This window comes from Phyllobates terribilis, unplaced genomic scaffold, assembly GCF_046119375.1.
Source record: "Phyllobates terribilis strain yellow unplaced genomic scaffold, ASM4611937v1 Scaffold_7__3_contigs__length_470593459, whole genome shotgun sequence".
Taxonomy (NCBI): Eukaryota; Metazoa; Chordata; class Amphibia; order Anura; family Dendrobatidae; genus Phyllobates; species Phyllobates terribilis.
In genome coordinates this window covers 318812807-318829655 of record NW_027362767.1, presented here as the reverse complement: position 1 = coordinate 318829655, position 16849 = coordinate 318812807, and the positions used below count along the sequence as shown (strand labels likewise).

At 43.6% G+C, this 16849-nt stretch overlaps 1 long non-coding RNA gene across 2 annotated transcripts in view; it reads right to left on the bottom strand.

Annotated features, from left to right (window-relative positions):
• Positions 1-734: 734 nt before the first annotated feature.
• Positions 735-16849, bottom strand: part of LOC141154744 (uncharacterized) — a 47765-nt gene continuing 31650 nt past the window's right edge. The window contains exons 3-4 of one of the 2 annotated variants that reach the window (XR_012247469.1): positions 4559-4603; positions 735-4468 (exon numbers count right to left, since the gene is read on the bottom strand). This is a non-coding gene — a long non-coding RNA (uncharacterized lncRNA). Of the gene's footprint in view, positions 4604-16849 lie in introns of both variants that reach the window. The other variant, XR_012247468.1, reaches the window with a different exon arrangement.

Below are 16849 nucleotides of genomic sequence, written 5' to 3'. Positions count from 1 at the left end.
TATGGAGCCATAATACTGTATGGAGGACTATGCAGGGCCATTATACTGTATGGAGCCATAATACTGTATGGATGACTATGTGAGGCCCATTATTCTGTATGGAGGACTCTGTAGGGCTGTTATACTGTATGGAGAACTATGTGAGACTGTTATACTGTATGGAGAACTATGTGGGGCTGTTATACTGTATGGAGCACTATGTGGGCCATTATACTGTATTGAGGACTATGTGGGGCCATTATACTGTATGGAGGACTATACGGCGCCATTATACGGTATGGAGCACTATGTGGGGCCATTATACCGTATGGAGCACTATGTGGGGCCATTATACTGTATGGAGCACTATGTGGGGCCATTATACTGTATGGAGAGCTATGTGGGGCCATTATACTGTATGGAGCACTATGTGGGGCCATTATACTGTATGGAGCCATAATACTGTATGGAGGACTATGCAGGGTCATTATATTGTATGGAGAACTATGTGGGGCCATAATACTGTATGGAGGACTATGTGGGGCCATTATACACTGCTCAAAAAAATAAAGGGAACACTCAAATAACACATCCTAGATCTGAATGAATGAAATATTCTCATTGAATACTTTATTCTGTACAAAGTTGAATGTGCTGACAACAAAATCACACCAAAATCATCAATGGAAATCAAATTTATTAACCAATGGAGGCCTGGATTTGGAGTCACCCTCAAAATTAAAGTGGAAAAACACACTACAGGCTGATCCAACTTTGATGTAATGTCCTTATTAAAACAAGTCAAAATGAGGCTCAGTATTGTGTGTGGCCTCCACGTGCCTGTATGACCTCCCTACAATGCCTGGGCATGCTCCTGATGAGGTTGTGGATGGTCTCTTGTGGGATCTCCTCCCAGACCTGGACTAAAGCATCCGCCAACTCCTGGACAGTCTGTGGTGCAACGTGACGTTGGTGGATGGAGCGAGACATGATGTCCCAGATGTGTTCAATCGGATTCAGGTCTGGGGAACGGGCGGGCCAGTGCATAGCTTCAATGCCTTCATCTTGCAGGAACTGCTGACACACTCCAGCCACATGAGGTCTGGCATTGTCCTGCATTAGGAGGAACCCAGGACCTACCGCAGCAGCATATGGTCTCACAAGGGGTCTGAGGATCTCACCTCGGTACCTAATGGCAGTCAGGCTACCTCTGGCGAGAACATGGAGGGCTGTGTGGCCCTCCAAAGAAATGCCACCCCACACCATTACTGACCCACTGCCAAACCGGTCATGCTGAAGGATGTTGCAGGCAGCAGATCGCTCTCCACGGCGTCTCCAGACTCTGTCCCGCCAGTCACATGTGCTCAGTGTGAACCTGCTTTGATCTGTGAAGAGCACAGGGCGCCAGTGGCGACTTTGCCAATCCTGGTGGCAAATGCCAAGCGTCCTGCACGGTGTTGGGCTGTGAGCACAACCCCCATCTGTGGACGTCGGACCCTCATACCACCCTCATGGAGTTGGTTTCTAACAGTTTGTGCAGACACATGCACATTTGTGGCCTGCTGGAGGTCATTTTGCAGGGCTCTGGCAGTGCTCCTCCTGTTCCTCCTTGCACAAAGGTGGAGATAGCGGTCCTGCTGCTGGGTAGTTGCTCTCCTACGGCCCCCTCCACGTCTCCTGGTGTACTGGCCTGTCTCCTGGTAGCACCTCCAGCCTCTGGACACTACGCTGACAGACACAGCAAACCTTCTTGCCACAACTCGCATTAATGTGCCATCCTGGATGAGATGCACTACCTCAGCAACTTCTGTGGGTTGTAGAGTCCGTCTCATGCTACCACGAATGTGAAAGCACAACCAACATTCAAAAGTGACCAAAACATCAGCCAGAAAGCATTGGTACTGAGATGTGGTCCCCTTATACTGTATGGAAAGCTGTGTGAGGATTACAGTTAGAGAATCATATTGTGATGGGGTCACCATACTTTGCCGGGTGGCTTGAGAGAGGAGGTTACAGTAGGGTCATCATACCGTGCTTATGGAGGGTACTATGGAGGACTTCATCGTGGGGGTATCATGTGTTTGGCGGCACTTTGATTGCATCATACTTTATTATCTGTATTAATCAAGTTTTTTTATCCTTTGTTATTACTATAAATTTGGCCATTGGGCCTTATGCTTTTTACTCCTCTTACATAACATATTAGATTATTCCAATACTTTATTCTATGATCTATTAATTAAAATGTACTTTATTCGCAGGACAACCCCTTTAAGTTTGTTTCCATATGAAAAGGTTTATAGTTATATTTGGTGATAAGGAAAATCTTCCTCAATTGTAGACATTTTTTAATAAATATCAAGGTTGGCCTGCGGCTTTGTCCAGGCTTTTAATTTTGGCCCTCTGGGTATCGGAGTTTGACCTCCCTGGTGTAATCGAAGCCTTCAAATCTCTTCTAGGTTTTATGCAAGGAAGGTGTTCTTTGTTTTTTTCTTGTCAGGAGTATATAGATTTAGGCTGTGTGCACACGATGCGTTTTTAATGCGTTTCCGTGGCGTTTTTGCAGCTGCGGAAACGCATTAAAAACGCATGGTAGAAGGGCAGCAATGTTCCCCAATGGAAATCCGCATATGCTGTGCCCATGCTGCGCTCTAAAACCCGCAGCATGTCCATTAATTTTGTGGAAACGCGGCGTTTTCGCCGCCATGGACTTGCATTAGAACGCGCCAATACTGCAAGACTGCATTTGTACTTGCGTTATTGGCGCGTTCTAATGTGTGGATGGTACCCGGGTGTGGAGGACAGGAGACTCTCCTCCACACCCAGGTACCATAAAAAAGCTGTAAAAACAAGAATAAAATAAATGTATACTTACCTTCTGTCGGCCTGCGCACCGCTCCTGCTTGGTTCACGGCACTTTGCAGTGAGTTGAAGGACCTGCGCTGACGTCAGAGTCAGTTCACTGTTGCCGGCAGCCGGGACGGAGTGAGCGGGACACCGGGGGCCATCGGAGGGTAAGTATACATTTATTTTTACCACTCTCTCGGGTCACACTATATAAATCCATGCTGTTTGCATGGATTTATATAGTGTGACCTAGTTGTCAAGCACTTTCCAAGTGATGGTAAAATCGCCTGGAAAGCGCTTGTCAATCCGCATGCGGAAATGTCAGTGGGAACGCTTCACATCCGCATGTCCCTGGCAGGAAAACGCATGTACAATCCGCATGTACAATCCGCATGCGTTTTTTCTGCCAGGGAGATGCAGAAACGCTCAGGAAAAAATCCACAGCATTTCTGCATCGTGTGCACATAGCCTCAATGGGCTTCTCATGGTCCAAGACTCCTGCCAAAATAGATGAGGACAGACTGTAGGACGTGTGTGTGCTATCTGCACTGGGAGGTCAGGACATGAGCGGCACAGACCCCCAGAGGGCGGCTCACAGGCTGCAGCCCGTCTCCATCACAACTACACACCGCCCGCCTCCCTCCATCACTGAGGAGAACAAGTGACCATCCTCAGCCCCTGCACGGCCGCCCCCGGTGTGAGGGAGGTGAGCTCCGAGCTGGGGCTGCAGGCGGCGCTGCTGGAGGGGCTTCATTCATCCGCTGCATGCACCATGTGCGGTACAGGACGTGTGTGCACTTGTGCATCAAACCTACTTCTATGTGACTGGACCGCAGGTAAGGGCCATATATCTCTATATAAGAAATGCTGGGTCTCCCAGTAACCGGAGGTTGTACAGGGTAGAGCTGCTGATGGCAGCCTGTACTCTGCCAGTGTGACCAGCCTGCAGGCAGAGGAAGGAATGATGCACAACACGCAGGACAGGATGGTGAAAAACAAAATGTAACTTTTCCAGATCTCACATTTATGTGGAAGGTTTTTTTTTTCTGTGGTAGAGCTTTTTAGTGTGGTAAATTCCAGCCTACAGCGCAGGCAGGGGCACATTGTGCTGCACCCTATACTGGAGAAAGGTGACGTATCATAGCAATCTGCACTTTATGCTGAAGATCCAGTGCACAGAAAATAATAATAACCTGAAGCAACTGGTTGTGACTATTGTGCGGGCACCAGTCCATTATTACAGCAGGATGAAATGGGCTGGAAGCTCTGCTCATAATTTCATCTGTAAATCTGCAAACAATTACCCTGGGAATCTGAAAGCCGAGTCCACACCAAATTGTGCACAACTTGTTGCTACAGATTTTCTTGCAGATTTCACTAAAAAAATGTGATTTTTGAGGTTGTATAGCGTCTTATGGATCTCATCTGCTGCAAAACCTACATCATTGCAGCCCTCCCTTCTTTGCACAATTTGAGTCAATGAGGAAAATCCACAACAAATCAGGAACAATATGCAAGAGAATTCCACATGGTGGTTGTATAAAAATCCACAGAGCAGCACAGTTGCCACAGGATATCGTTGAGGTTTCTGAAATCTCATCCACTTGTCTGCCTTTGTACACTGGGTTTTTCCAGTACAGATCTGCAGAAAATATCCACAGCGTTTCATTCAGACGTTCGTTTTTCATTTGTGTTCTCTTATATTCCCAGATCAATCACGCACCCAATTTACCTATGGGGTTGTTCACTTGTCTTTAATTCATTTGCTGATGGTGTCCTGCAAAAAAAAAAAAAAGTAAATTTTTGATTCACGTTCAGATCACTTGATTGTGCCAATGAAAGTCTACAGGTCTATGGAAAACTTGGACAACACATTGATGGCTTTATAGTTCTATCTGTTCTTCACTGACTTCTAGGCCATGTTCACACAACTGTGTTTTCATCAGTTATTCAATTGGGCTGTTCAGATGACCGCCTTATTACATGCGTCCAATGTCCACGTAAAAAGCTTCTGCATGCACTAGACTTCCATACTTGGGATGAGGCTCCTCTATTCAGGTCTATGAATCGGATCCCATAGAGCTGAACCATAGAGCATCTGCTTTTTACAAATACATTGCCACTATTCACATAAGAAACTGTTCTTGGTCTTGTGAATTTTATTCACTGCTGATAGAGTTTGTGCAAATCCTTTCACGGCAGTGGTGTGTGGCCGTGAGAATGGGAGAGAGTTCCTCCTCTTTCCTGCTGGCGTCCCCGGCTTCTCTTTTGATTTGCTGGGCTGGTGCAACGTCACTTGTGCATCACACCACAACGATGACACCATGCTAGACCTATTAATCCTAAGAAGAGCCGCGGACATCGGCAGATAAGAACCGATACTCTCTCTCCCATTCCAGCAGCAATAGACCACGGTCATGGCCGAAGGAACGGGATGCGCAAATAAATTCGCACCGACTCTAATGATGGTGTGCAAAAACGAATGCCTTACTTAAGACCATGCAGATAAATTATCACTTTTTTCTGGATTATTATTTTTTACCCTCATGTGAACTTAGCCTCAGGAGATGCTTTAGAAACCTCCATCAATTTTGTTGTTTTTTTTGCGTATAAAATGATAAAACTGATGGTAAAAGCAGACACACTGACTAACCATTGATGAATATCTGATCCACTACTGTGATGAATGAGAAAAAAACACCTTTGAATGAGTCTCACTATTGTAGGTGCATGTCTTCACCAAGGAAGTACACATGATTGGGAAGTAGAGGAGTTACTAAACTATACCAGGTTGTACCTAACAGACTTCACTTGTGGAAAATATTTCTAAGTTGGTTGCAGTCAGAGCCTAATGTCGTTGGTGTCGGAAAATGGTTTTGCTTTTCTGACGTGCCCTGTTGTAGTCTCTTCATATACAAGATCGTGAACCATAGACTGAAGACCATGAAGCTATCATCAATGAAAACACTACAGGAGCTCTGAGATTGGTGAAGATAGAGAAATGATGAAGAACTTGCCAAAATCCAACGATCTGATTCAGACCTGATATTATGAAGTGGATTTTTAGTCTTTTATCTTTTGCATTTATTGGCTCCCTTTCTCGGTGAGACCAACTTGAAGAGCATATTCTCAACTATTATTTTTATTTAGGTTTACTGTAAAGTTACAGCTGAAATTCACCCCCTCCAGATCAGGGTACTGGATTATAATAGGCTGCGAATGCTGCTACAACTCATAGGGGCGCTGGTGTAGACACATGCCCCCCATTGTGCTGTGAGCCCTCAGCGGAGCAGATTTCGGTGTTACTTATCGGTACGTCTCACATCCTGCAGTCGGCCATGCTTTTCTTTCTACTAGAACAGATCTGCTGTGCGGATAGGGTTTTATTGCATCCTGGAGCTCCGGATTCATCTGGTTCTTATAATAGTTCTCTGCGAGTTACTATACATCACTAGACTGGGGATATGTCGCTATAACATAGGCAGCTGCTGTGCCTCCATCCAGTGTATAATCCACTAACAGGGCAAGTATGGTATACAGGATTTCTGATCTTTATCCAGGAGAGTGTAAGTATAAGTATTGCTATATTTATTATATATTGGAACGTGTGTGCAATAATTTATGCTTGAGGTATGCATTTCTGTATTACTGCACAGTATGAGTTGTGTTTTGAGCCTGTTTTGGGGGTTGGGAGGTGGGTGGGTGTGGGAGTTGTTCCTTTACATCTGGGTAGCTGTATGGACATGCTATGTGTCTGCATTGTGCGTGTTTACTGGACTACGTGTAGGAAAATGTTACAGATCTGCTTTTGCAAGAAAGACATCTTATAATGTGAATGTGAGTAGAATGGGTGAAAACCAGTGAATTCTGCTGGAAGTTTTCATACTAATGACTTTATAACTTTTTTTGTTCTGATCATTGGTAAACATGTAGCTTTTGCACTATACTGTAATATTTAAAGATACATTTGCCTGCTGTATTGCTGGTGTCCAGATTATAGAACAGCACCGAAAAGTATTTTTGATCCATTTTTTGTGATTAGCAAATCCACATTTTTGTCTTCCCTCAACACTCACAGGGGCTCATGTTACTTTCTAAGTGCATTTGTCAGCTGGTATATACACATATTCCCTTTTACGATTAGGGCGATTGTTTACCCCTTTAAAAGCATTAGGTTATGAAAATAAGATGTTCCTGCCATCTGAACCCAAGCGACTTCTCAAGACATTGATATTTTATTGCAAGCACCCCGTGCCCCCACTTCACTGATCTAGGAAGCAATGAGTTTGGCGAGATGATGTAGTTAACCTGAGCTAAAAGCGATAATTGCGTACATCATCTTGCTGTTGCGCCCATTAATTAATGGGGTGGTTCAGGATATTATTATTTTATGTAAAGGGAGGGAATGATTTAAAACAAACATTACTCATCTGTTTAAACCCCCGCGGCTCTAGTGGTCCCCGCCAGTCTCTAACTTTACATGTAGCTGATTATATTGTGGTCTACCCAAGTGTCTTCTACGGTGCAAGGCTGCTGAGGCCAGTGACTGGCTGCAGTGGTCAAGTGGGTAGCTAGTAAGTGATGAGCTGCAGAGAAGTAAGCACAGGTGATTAGCATTGGAGCAATAGGGATTTAACCCTCTAACAACACGTAACAGATACAATGTATATGACTTGAGCTGGTGCTATTTCCTGTACCATGACTAATATCTGACATTGTGAGTTCTACCCACTGTACATACGAGATCATGGCTAAAGCCCAGCTGTAATACATAGCCATCCAACAGCAGCAAGATCTAAGGCAGGGGAGCACAACCTGCAGCCTGGGGGCCACATGTGGCACTCAATACCTTTTTGTGCAGCCCTCAACTATCTGGAGGTAGACATGCCGGACAGTCTGGTGGCTGCTCGTATGTACTGTCCATGTTAGAGAGTAGAGGAGCATCAGGTAGCACCATAGGGATGGGTAACTATTAATGCTGCACGCTGTGGCCATGTCTGTGACCAAGTCATCATGGTACTAGGAGTATTGCTACAGAAGTGGCCGTGCATGAGTGCTGCCATAACCCTTGTAGTTTATGGGAGAAAACACTCAGCAATGTCTGCATATACTGCAGTGGAGTAAGATGACTCCATTGTCTCTACCTTTTATAGATTGTGAATGGATGAAAAGGGGGCCTCGGTCTTCCTGATAAGTTTGGTTTCAATTTTAGGGCTCCCACCTATTACATATTTATTTTGTGATGTTTTATTGTGTCGGTTCAATCTGACAATGTGGCCCCTTCTTTCTATAGTGAATTATGAATTAAAGGGAATCTGTCGCCAGGCTTTTGCCACCTAATCTGAGAGCAGCATAATGTAGAGACAGAGACCCTGATTCCAGCGATATGTCACTTACTGGGCTGCTTACTGTAGTTTTGATCTCCTGCTGATAAAATCATTGTTTTATCGCTAGAAGACTAGTAAACCTGCTGCCATGTAGTCCTCCATATTCATGAGCTCTTTATAACCCTGTCGGCACTGATTGGCAGCTTTCTGTGTACCTTGTGCATAGGCAGAAAGCCAATCAGTGGTGTGGACGGGGGTTATACAGAGCTCAGCATTCTGAGCACTGCTAGATCTGCAGCAGAGAAAACTAATTTCACCTAAATGACAGCAAGCAGCCCAGTAAGTGATACATTGCTGGAATCAGGGTCTCTGCCCCTACACTGTGCTGCTCACAGATGAGGTAGCAAAAACCTGGTGACAGATTCGCTTTAATTGAACGATTTGTAAAATTCTATTGGAAAAATTGTCATTTGTAAAGCAACTTTCTTACACTAGAGCTTGTTGACCTGGAATCTGTGGAGGTAATAAATGCATGTATGTCTGCACGCTAAGTGTATGTAAACGTATGACTGCGATGTGGTGCAGCCAAACACTGTGCTAACTGCTGTTTTCAAATGAATTGCGCAGGGCATCGCAGCCGTGCAGTGGTTACTATATGGGAACTCGCCCTCACTATACAGAAGGCGGCAATGTATTCTGCATCTCCGCAGATTATTATAGTCAGTAGACCCAGTACAGCTTTTTTAGAATATACTTTCCTGTCTAAAGTGAGTTGTAGTCACACAACTGTATTACCGCTGTGTGTGTAAAAAAAAAAAAAAAAAAAAAAAAAAATCACATTTGGTGGTACAATTAGATTGAAGCCTGCCAATAATAGGCAGGAAAATAGCTTTCCTGGAAAATCTTTAGAAATTTTTCCCACATTCCGTTAATGGATAGTATTTATGTGGTTAAATATCTGGCATTTACATGAAGCAGGAACACAGCTGTGGGAATATAGCCTTTAAGGGTATGCCTGCCTTTACATACCATTGTACAGTTTACATACTGTATAAACATACTATAAAAAGCTGCTTTTCAGATGCATTTTACATTTTATTGTGTTAAAGCTGAATTCTATTCCAGAGCTGCAATCACTAGCTATTCTGCCAGTCATTGGAAAACAGTAAATATAATGTCAGATGCAATTACTGTATTCTGATTTGACAATAAATCTACAGACATTTAGACACCAAGTCACGTTGGTAGATTTCCGCTCTGAAGCTTACAGTGTGGCGATGGCTGATCTAGACTATAGCACTGGCCTTAAGTAATATGCTTGTATGTTATGCAATGACAGATCTGTAACTTTTGTCCACAGGTGTCATTGTGCGAAGAGAAGGATAGCGCCGCCTCCTCCGTGTAACAGATTACCAGTACTCTGAAGCTTTTGTGGATTTTCCGAATTTAACCTTCTTGATTTACAAAAAGTTCGACCATGAACCTTAACTGTACGGATGCATCACGGCTCAAGAAGCTGCTGGTCCAAATGATGCAGGAGCTGGAGCGGGTCAATGGCACCAGCACCCGAGCAAAGAATGACAGCGATGTCGCCTACTTGTATATCCTGCTCATAATGATCTTTTATGGCTGCTTGGCTGGGGGACTTATTTTTGCTTACACCAGATCAAGGAAGCAAGAATCTAAAGACGACCCATACCATCTATATATAGAGCGAGAATGGGGACGAAATGCGAAGAACGTTGCTCCCTTGGATGAGATCCACCACAGGGAGAGTATGGAAAGTGAACATTTGCTGTAAAAGATGTGTATATAGAGAACAAGGCACAGTTAACCGTTTGTGAGCCACATATCTGCTCATAATAAACCTTTGTCCGTATCCATAGCTGTATTACTTCCTGGAGGACGTACATTTACATGCTTTCGTATGTTACACCTGGACGACACCATTAGTTCCTGTGACTAATATGTTGTCAATATTTATGGTCTCTTTCTGTAACTCGTCCTAGAGTCTTATGTGGTTTCTGGAGCAATTTGACACCATATTGATGGTTTCATACAGTTATGTTACTGCAGTCAATGCGGTCTTGTATGACCGAGGAAACAAGCAGATCTGTTCAGTGATATTCACATGGAAAGTCCTTAGTGATTTGTTTCTGTAAATATTGATCTGCTTTCCTTGGAAATGAAAACTTTTCTATTCCTCAAGGACTTTTTTGATACTTTTGGTATTTCACATGACGGCTGAATGCTGTAGAATGAGTTTTACAGTAAAGCAAACACTATCCTCTTCTGCTCCAGGAGCTGCCGATTTCTGACGGCAGATGAGCCTGACATTTTGTTTTTCAGTTCTACTTAAAATGTAAAAGCTGAGTTCTGGATGATGTATTAGTATACCTTAGTTTACCGTAAAAAAAAAAGTAATTGTGCCATTCCTCTCATCGAGTTTGAAAGCATCTGAATCAGTTGTGAACACCACCTTTGGTATATGGCCTACCTAAATGAAAAGTTTGAGAATTTCAGTCAGCAGATTGGACTTGTCGAATCTGATTTTGATCTTGAGGAACTTCCATCAATATCAAAGTCCTGAAAAGCCCCTTTAATTCACCTAAACCTGTAAAATCAATTGTATCTTCAATTAACTCTGATTTCTTACTCTTTTCCCCTTCCCTCCCATAATTCTGGGATATTTATATTGGCCGATAATTGTGGAAACAAGTGTTCCTCCGAGCGCTCATTTCCCAATTATCTGCCTGCAGAAACAAGTTGTTCTTCCAAACAACATGCTCGTTCCTTGGATTAAATTATTTTTTAGCTTGGACATGTGCTGCTGAGAACAATGGTATTTTATTCGCACAGAACGGTTGTATTAATGATTATTCCATGCACATGGAAGTACTGTCGGCCTGTTTAAATGGACTATTAAACCACCGATGATTGGCTTGCATGTAGTCGATCAGTGGTTGTTTGATGGTGGCGGTTGGTAGTGTAAATGCACCCTTAGGCTGTGTGCCCACTATGCATTTCTTAAGCGTTTCCGCTGTAGAAACGCGTAAAAAACACTTGGTAGAAGGTCTGCTATGTTCCCCAATGATAATCTGCATGTGCTGTGCACAAGCTGCGGAAATTTCCGCTGCGGATTATCATTGCGGAAAAATACGCAGCACTACCAATTATTTTGCGGAAGCGCAGCATTTTCGCCGCCATTGACTTGCATTGGAACGCATGGAGTCCGCATCACTGGATCTGTACATGCGGATTCCATGCGTTTCAATGTGCGGATGGTACCCGGGTTTGGAGAAGAGGAGACTCTCCTCCGGACCCGGGTACCATAGAACCTGTAAAAAAAAGAAGGTAAGTATAATATTTATTTTTTACCATTCTTTCTGTCACACTATATAAATCCATGCCGGTTGCATGGATTTATATAGTGTGACCAAGTTGTCACAAGCACTTTCCAAGTGATGGTAAAATCGCTTGGAAAGCGCTTGTCAACCCGCATGCGGAAATGCAAGTGAAGAACGCTTCACATCCGCTTGTCCCTGGCAGGAAAAACGCATGTACAATCCACATGTACAATCCGCATGTACAATCCGCATGCGTTTTTTTTGCCAGGGAGATGCAGAAACGCTCAGGAAAAATCCTGAGCATTTCTGCATCGTGGGCACATAGCCTTAATCTCAATTTCCCAGTAGACTAAGATATAGGATGCTGTAAGTTATTTTACTATAGTGCTGCTTCAGTTGTCCCTGTGTTTTTAAACTTAGTCACCATTTGTGGTTCTTCCTGAAAGGGGCTGTCCACCTGACAACATTTGTAATAAATAAATGGTAATTTATGGTTGTTTTATGGTAAGTAACTTTCTACCACTTCCGAGCTTTTACTTCAAGGCCCTGGTTTCCTGTGTAATCACTGGACATGCTGTTCTACATGTCCACAGAAACAAATATGGCAGTGGCACTTGTTATACTGTTGTGACCGCATGTCAAGCTGTCTCCAAGGTCTGTATATCTGCGCATCTGTAGAACACTTATGGATCCTGCGCCACAATTGACGGAGACAAAAAAGAGAATATATTTGCACAGTCCTGAATATTAGAACAGGATGCGTCACCGGTTTTGCTGCAAGAACTGATATTGAAACACGCCAACGCAAAAAAGCGTGCACTGACCATCTGAGAAAACTATACAATAAACGTTCTTGCATATAATACATAGACTGCGCAAACTCCCACATACAAATATAAAAATATATTTCAAACCAAATGAAGTCTCGTAACAGTCACTTATAGGTGGCATGAACTGCTGCCATCTTCATTTCTGTGGGCAGGGATAGTGCCACATCCAGTGTTGACAAAGGGCAGCATGGGACCTTGAAATAAAGATCACTGGGGTGGTATCAATTTTACCAGCATAAAGCGCAAAAATGTATAGCATGATACATTTTAACAGAAAGTATGGAACTTTTTTTTTTTCTCCCAAAACCCCCTACTGAGTTATAAACAATAACAACACATATAAAAGCAATGTAAGGACCTTCCGAAACAACGGCCCATATCTCAGCTTCCTGGATACTGGTGAATGTGATATGAGAGGAATAGAAAAAAATGTTTACATTGTTGCATTAGTTTTCTTGCAGAGTTTTTAGTTCTTTGTCGTTTTGGTTTCCGTAATTGTATAATTAGAAATAGGGGCATCCATGAGATAAGGGCCGCACTCAGGCCAGGATGCAGTGCACACAAGCGACATCCAGATAACAATAAACGGCTCATGATGCCCAATGGACTGGATCCTCTGATATATGTAATGTTAATATTATCCATTACATCTTATTTTTCTGAACGTGTAACCTTGTTACCATATAAATAAACATTTTTAAAAAAGTGTCTTGTTTTGCTTTACAGGATGTCAGACATTTTTGGTGTCGGAAATTAATGGAATGTGAATATTCTTCAGCGTATAAACTACTCCATTTCTCTTTCTGTGCTTTGAAGTGCCATTTGTTCAGCTGACAAGCTCTGCAATGTGCTGATTAGCAAGTATCACAGGGCTTGCCAGCTGAAGGCACGGCACTTCAAAGCTTCGGCACACTCCGTCGGCACCATGTATGACCGAGCTCACAACAGGCTTCACTCTCTTCTGCCTGAATGCTGCTTTGAAGTGCTGTGCCTTCAGTTGAAAAGCCCTGTGATATACTTTCTAATGATCAGCACATCGCAGCGCTTGTCAGCTGAATGAACGGCACTTTAAAGCAGCACTCAGGCAGAGTGGAGAGTTAAGTCTTATCTGAGCACAGAGATGTAGCCCCTTCCCCACCAGTGATGTGCCCTGCTCTGTTCATCCGATTCCGGTCCCCAGATCGGAAGTAGCAGAGCCAGAATCAAAATAGAAGGACCTTAGGACCCTTTGAAGCGCAGGAAGCGTGAAACAGCTGTCAATCGACTTTGATCCAGTTAGTTCCCCTGCCTGTATGTTTTTAACTGCAATGCAGTAAAGGACTTTTAAAGGGATGGTGAGTGTAACCTCTTTTTTTTCTTTTTACATGGACTGTTTTCTCCAGGTTTGCATCCGAGATCCCGGAGTACCAGTTTGCATAATACTGTGAGGCAGATAATTATATACCAGTGCTTTTGACATTTTTGGTGCCAAGGTTTTTTTTTTCCTACTCAGAAGGATATACACTGCTCAAAAAAATAAAGGGAACACTGAGGCTATGTGTACAAATATGTTAGGGGACAGTATAGAGACCTTGCCAGGGATTTGTTCAAAAGGAGGGATATTACGGTAACAAGAGGGCATTCACTAAGACTGGAAGAGAAAAGGTTCGAGCACAAGCATAGGAAGGGGTTCTTTACGGTAAGAGCAGTGAGAATATGGAATTCACTGAGTGAGGAGACGGTAATGTCGGATTCACTAAACCACTTCAAGCGGGGACTGGATGCATTTCTAGATACCAGGCAGATTTCAGCATATACTTAAAAATAAAATAAAATAGTAGGTTGATACAAGGATTTATTCTGACTGCTGGTTTCAGAGTCGGGAGGGAATTTTTCCTCAGGTGAAGATTGGCCAAATCATTTGGGGTTTTTGCCCTCCTCTGGATCAACTTTAGCAACCACATAACTTACAGGTCGAACTTGATGGACGCAAGTCTTTATTCGGCTTTACTAACTATGTAACTATGTAAGTGCCCACGATGCAGAAATGCTGCATATTTTTTACGCTTCTCCCTGGCAGGAAAAACGCATGCGGATTTTACATGCGTTTTTCCAGCCAGGTAGAAGCATTTGTCAAGCGTTTTTGCATGCATTTCTGCATGCGGGTTATCAAGCGCTTTTCCAAGCGATTTTAGCATCACTTGGAAAAGTACTTGACAACTTGGTCACACTATATAAATCCATGCAACCGACATGGATTTATACAGTGTGACCAAGTAACAGTTTAAAAAAAAAAAAGAATAAGAATGGTAAAAAATAAAGATTATACTTACCTTCCGATGGCCCGCGGTCTCCTTCTCCCCTCCATGCAGTCTCCCCGATGTCTCGCGGTGGTGTGAAGGACCTGCGATGATGTCATTGAGTCATGTGACCGGTCACGCGACCGCCGATGATCAGCTGTGTCTGTCAGCGTAGTGTCCAGAGGCTGGAGGCGCTACCAGGAGACAGGCCAGTACACCAGGAGACGTGGAGGGGGCCGTAGGAGGTCACCAACCCAGTAGCAGGACTGCTACCTCTGCCTCTGTGCAAGGAGGAACAGGAGGCGCACTGCCAGAGCCCTGCAAAATGACCTCCAGCAGGCCACAAATGTGCATGTGTCTGCACAAACGGTTAGAAACCGACTCCATGAGGGTGGTATGAGGGCCCGACGTCCACAGATGGGGGTTGTGCTCACAGCCCAACACCGTGCAGGACGCTTGGCATTTGCCACAGAACACCAGGATTGGCAAAGTCGCCACTGGCACCCTATGCTCTTCACAGATGAAAGCAGGTTCATACTGAGCACATGTGACAGACGTGACAGAGTCTGGAGACGCCGTGGAGAGCGATCTGCTGCCTGCAACATCCTTCAGCATGACCGGTTTAGCAGTGGGTCAGTAATGGTGTGGGGTGGCATTTCTTTGGAGGGCCGCACAGCCCTCCATGTGCTCGCCAGAGGTAGCCTGACTGCCATTAGGTACCGAGATGAGATCCTCAGACCCCTTGTGAGACCATATGCTGGAGTGGGTTGGCGCTGGGTTCCTCCTAATGCAGGGCAATGCCAGACCTCATGTGGCTGGAGTGTGTCAGCAGTTCCTGCAAGATGAAGGCATTGAAGCTATGGACTGGCCCGCCCGTTCCCCAGACCTGAATCCGATTGAGCACATCTGGGACATCATGTCTCACTCCATCCACCAACCATCCATTGTACCACAGACTGTCCAGGAGTTGGCGGATGCTTTAGTCCAGGTTTGGGAGGAGATCCCACAGGAGACCATCCGCAACCTCATCAGGAGCATGCCCAGGCGTTGTAGGGAGGTCATACAGGCACGTGGAGGCCACACACAATACTGAGCCTCATTTTGACTTGTTTTAAGGACATTACATCAAAGTTGGATCAGCCTGTAGTGTGTTTGTCCACTTTAATTTTGGGGGTGACTCCAAATCCAGGCCTTCATTGGTTAATAAATTTGATTTCCATTGATGATTTTTGTGTGATTTTGTTGTCAGCACATTCAACTTTGTACAGAACAAAGTATTCAATGAGAATATTTCATTCATTCAGATCTAGGATGTGTTATTTGAGTGTTCCCTTTATTTTTTTGAGCAGTGTGTAACCCACAGAGAGATGAGCTTACAGGAGCAGGGCAGGTAATAAATGTGTATTAGAGAAGTTGTATTAGGTAGGGAGAATTAAGACAAATGAAAGGGGGTTAAATTAGTAGTGGAAAAATTCTGATACAGTGAAAGAAATGTAGGAGATTGTTATTAATGTAGCTGATCTCATTGAGTCTGCCCTATCAGAGAACCTCCTGTGGAGTTTATGAAAACCATTGTGTTTATGTTGAATTTTCCTATTGTGTCTTTGCAGGAAAAACAAAGCATATAAGGGTGATGGAGAAACTGCAGCCATCCACGGAGCCCTATTGTTTACACAAGCATTAACTGCCCCCTTATGTCTCACACCCTGGACCCTCTTTTTCTTTAGGACTTTACAATAAAGGGTAATCCCACTCCTCTTTTAGAAGTGACTATTGTCACAGATAAAATTGACTAAGACCTTTTTTAGAAACAGATCTAAATCAAAGATATTTGAGTGAGCCCTTTTTGGTTAGATGAAGAACCTAGATCTGCTATTCACAGTGTAAAATAATTGATATACAGGGATACCAAGGTGCAAACTTGTGTGGCATTTATTGTGATCTTCTCACTGTGGTATACAAAACCATCCAGATATTTTGTGGAAGTGGACAGTATTTCAGTCATTTACACCTGGCTGCTTATACTTTGGAAAATTACATTTTTGCATCTGTACTCCTCCTACATTCATACTCTGTCCTCTACTACTTAGGCTGAATTCAGAAAAACGTATGTAAAATCATCAATCTTTTTCAACCTTATTGTCGTTTATATTTCTGTTTTGTACATCAACAATTTTAAAATATAATGGCATAAATAAATGCAACGGATCTGTAAAAAGCAAATGCCATACAGACGTTGT